Genomic DNA, 4,449 nt, shown 5'->3' with positions numbered 1-4,449 from the left:
GTTCGGTTCGGTTCTTTCGATTTCTGTTTTTTGAAATTCGGTCCGATTTTTCGATTTTAGTTATTTATGCCCAGCCCTACTCATAACAATACAAATACGTTAATCATAAAGATACCAGTGCGATTGATGGGATCATGGTCTCGGGAGGGGTGTATGGGTTCACGTGACTCATAATCTACTCGTACTATGGACTCTGCCACACAATATGGAACGGGGAAGACTTCTTTTTTCTTCTAAGTAAATATATGTAATTTGACCAATGCTCATATGTTTGAAATTTAAAATGGCAAATTCAGTGGAGTGTGAAATAAGTTTAAGCTCAACTAAAATTTGCATTTTTATATAATAAGCAGGGTTTTGTGGCACAAATGATTATAATAGAACTGAGCACAAAAAATACAATTAAGATGAGAAAATTAGGTTTATAACGTATCTTCCGCGCCTCTTCCAACAACTATTTCAATTTTCTATCGGGCTGGTTGTTTTTTAAGCTAGGATATTGGTACAGTATAGCATGTCGTTATCAACAATATTATGGTACGTGGGGAAATAGATTTGCAAATCTTTGGTGAAATTTCAATTGGGATTCACTTTATTTTAGTGGTTTGATCATTTGCACAAATGATCACTTCATTGAACACAAACACAATACGTGTGAGTTGCTTCCAGGTACCACCTTAGCCTGGGTGGGACCAGTCTCGTTTGCGATTTTCTTTCTTCAACGAATGCAATAGTCAATTAAATGGCTTTTACTAGTCAGTTAATTTGCTATTATAATTAACTAGCAGTGACGAGCTGATGCAGAAAATATTTCCATAGTTCTTAAAGGCTTCTCTGTTGTTGTCCTCTGCAACCATGGCTAACTTCCTCAAGAGCTCGAAAGTGGCACTGAGGTTCTTTAATGGCCTCAACCGATCAGTCCAATTACACGCAAGCACTCACGGGGGTGGCTCAACGAAATTAGTGGCCTAAAGTCAAATCATAATAAGAGGCCTTAGATTATTAATAAAATAATTTTTTTCGTTAACAATTTTGTACATATCTTGATTTTTTGATGGATTATCTACTAGCTCCCACCGTAACTTTATTTACAAATGCTTGTAACACTATTTCTTTATATAATCCGCTGACTCTAATAATATCAATTCATTTATCATTAAGTATATGTCAATATAATTTAATACATTTGTTAATAATGTTTTTATGGTATATAAATAATATATAAAACAATAAATTTTGGGGGGCCTAAGGCAATTGCCTTAGTTAAATTTTGGCGGGCCTAAGGCAACCCCTGTTTGGATGGTTGTTTCCCGTGGTTCATTAATGTATGGTTTTGTATGAAACCATGTTTGTTTTTATTGTTCTTAAAATTATGTGGTATTGTGTTGTAAACTCGTGGTTCATCCCATGGTCATATAACCATGAAAAGTCTCAATTTTTGTAACCACGGATTTGGTGGTTTTTCAATGGTTACGTATTTCATTTCCCTATTATACCCCACTCTCCACCATCCACCCTACCCCCACCACCAGCCTACCACTCACCCCCACCCTCCACCATCCACCCCCTACCCTACCCCCACCCACCTCACACCACCCATCCTTCCACCACCCACTATCTCTTACCACCACCCAACCCCACTCCCACAACCACTCACCCCCACCCTACCACCCACTACCCCCATCCTCATCCCACAACCACCCACCCCTCACCACCACCCAACCCAAACCCCCACAACCACTCACCCCCACCCAACTAGCCACTACCCCCACCCTCATCCCACAACCACCCCCACTCACTACCTATTTATTTTTTAAAGTTTCTATTTTATTCTTTACCTAAGTTTTATTAATATATATAAACTAATTTCTAATTAAGAATTAAGGGTATTTTAGTAAACTTACAAGTTATTATACCATACAGTCAAACCAAATAATACAAATGTTATTAAATCACAACAAACAATACAGTCTTTCCAAACATTGTGTTCATTAATACAATACAATACAAGACCATACTGTACATTAATGAACCACGGGAAACAACCATCCAAACAGAGGGTAGTTGCCTCCCCATTGAGCCGGCACTGAGCACTCACAGGGTCCGCCAGCTGTGCCAACTTGCAACGGATGAGTGCCCAAGATTGATGGAGGGCATCGTTACAAATTCAGCAAATTATGTTCCATTGACACCCATAAGTTTCTTGGAGAGAGCTGCAAATGTTTACGGAGATAGAACTTCGGTTGTGTTTGGTTTTTCTGTAAAGTACACTTGGGAAGATAGACATTCTAGGTGTCTCAAACTTGCGTCTGCTTTGGTTCAGCTCGGGATTTCTCGAGGTGATGTGGTAAGATTTTTTTTTTTCAAGAATTCATGAGACCGCTTCTTTAACGTGCTAAATTATTTAAATGACCAGGTTCTCGAGTTATTTTTAGATACGGTTTGATTATTTTGTTGATAGTAATATCGATTTGAGAAATGTTCGCAGGTTGCAGCTCTGGCTCCCAATGTACCAGCAATGCAGGAGCTGCATTTTGCAGTACCAATGGCCCAAGCAGTTCTTTGTACATTAAATATTCGTCTTGATTTATCAACAATAGCTGACTTGTCGAAACATTCAGAAGCCAAGATAATATTTGTTGATCAGCAGTTGCTCCAAATTTGTCAAGGAGCACTGAATTTTCTTTCAAAAGACGGAACAATTAAGCCACCAATTCATGTGCTAATCCCTGAATATGAGAATTCCGCTCCTCCTGTATGTGAGACATATAATATTCTCGTCTATGAAAATCTTTTGGCAAGTGGGGTAGCAATTTTACAATAAGGTGGCCAAAAACTGAAATGGACCCTATTAGTGTTAACTATACTTCTGGCACAACGTCACCATTCAAAGGAGTTGTGTACAATCATAGAGGTGCATATCTCAATACTATTGCTACGTTTCTTCTTTGTGGTATGGGTCCGATGCCTACATACCTTTGGACAGTTCCAATGTTTCACGGCAATGGATGGTGTTTCCTTTGGGCAATGGCTGCACTTGGTGGCACAAACGTTTGCCTTAGGCATGTCTCCGCAAAAAATATATTTGAAAGTATTTCTCTCTACAAGGTCACACATATGGGCGCAGTGCCAACTGTGCTGAATATGAAAGCAAATTCTTCACAAAATGACAGGAAGCCGCTTCCACATAAGGTCGAAATACTTACAGCCGGATCACCACCCCATCCATGTGTCCTTTCCAAAATGGAGGACCTTCGCTTTGGAATTACTCACGGATATGGACTAACAGAGACTTCTGGTGCAGCGACATATTGCTTGTGGAAGCCTGAGTGGGATTCTTTGCCTCTCAATGAACGAGCAGCGCTCAAAGCAAGACAAGGGGTGCAACATCTTTGTATTGAAAAAGTTGACGTTAGAGACCACAGGACCACGGAAAGGGTGCCAGCTGATGGAAAGACCATTGGTGAGATTGTGTTAAGAGGGAACGCTCTGATGAGTGGATATTTGAAAGATGTTAAAGCAACTAAAGAAGCTTTTAAAGGTGGATAGTTGCATAGTGGTGATCTTGCTGTCAAACATCCGGATGGCTACATAGAAATTAAGGACCGGTTGAAAGACATCATAATTTCTGGTGGTGAAAATATAAGCTCACTCGAGGTGGAAAGAGTTTTATATAATCATCAAGCAATTCTTGAAGCAGCAGTAGTCGCACGACCAGATAATCGTTGGGGACAAACACCTTGTGCGTTCGTGAAGTTGAAGGAAGGATTTGGTGAAATTACTTCTCAGGAGATAATCAACTTCTGTAGGGATCACTTGCCTCATTACATGGCACCTAGGACAATCCTGTTCGAAGATTTACCCAAAACCTCAACTGGAAAGGTCCAAAAATTCATCCTGAGGGAGAAAGCAAAAGCATTGGGTAGTCTTCACTAAATCGAAACAAGAGAAGTTTTAAGTTATATCTACTTGAAGTGTGTAGACATCACTTTCGTGAGTTGATTTCAGTATTCGTCGTTTCTGGTAATGTTTGTTTACTAGTGTCACTAAAAAGATGGTGTATTTTCAAATACTACAATTAGTAGCACTACACTTTTGCATAACGTATTCTGCTTCAAAAGCTCTATAATAAGCATTGAGTTGTTCAGCATTGATTTGTTCTTTTTTTTTGGAGCATTGAACTGTTCAATTTACAAAATTTGGATTTCCTATGGAAATTGTTGTCGTTTCAAACATTTCAGTAACAAAGTTTTTCTTGTATTGTTCCCCTTTTTTCTCTTTGTTGAATAGTAATATAGTAACCATTTTCATAGGAATACAAGAAAAACACAAATTAGTGATGAAATATTTCTGGCAGATAAGTCCGTCACAAGATTGTGATGATTTTATGACAAGATCAATATGAACAGAATTTATGACAAACATGATGATCAGTCACAATTAATTTTC

At 38.7% G+C, this 4,449-nt stretch overlaps 1 pseudogene; it reads left to right on the top strand.

Moving 5' to 3' along the window:
• The first annotated feature begins 2,104 nt into the window (after window positions 1–2,104).
• On the top strand, window positions 2,105–4,140 carry LOC132618730 (isovalerate--CoA ligase AAE2-like; annotated as a pseudogene).
• Window positions 4,141–4,449: the final 309 nt, after the last annotated feature.

Source organism: Lycium barbarum, chromosome 11, assembly GCF_019175385.1.
Source record: "Lycium barbarum isolate Lr01 chromosome 11, ASM1917538v2, whole genome shotgun sequence".
Lineage (NCBI taxonomy): Eukaryota > Viridiplantae > Streptophyta > Magnoliopsida > Solanales > Solanaceae > Lycium > Lycium barbarum.
Note: the sequence above shows the minus strand (reverse complement) of the source record. Positions and strands in the feature narration are given on the sequence as shown.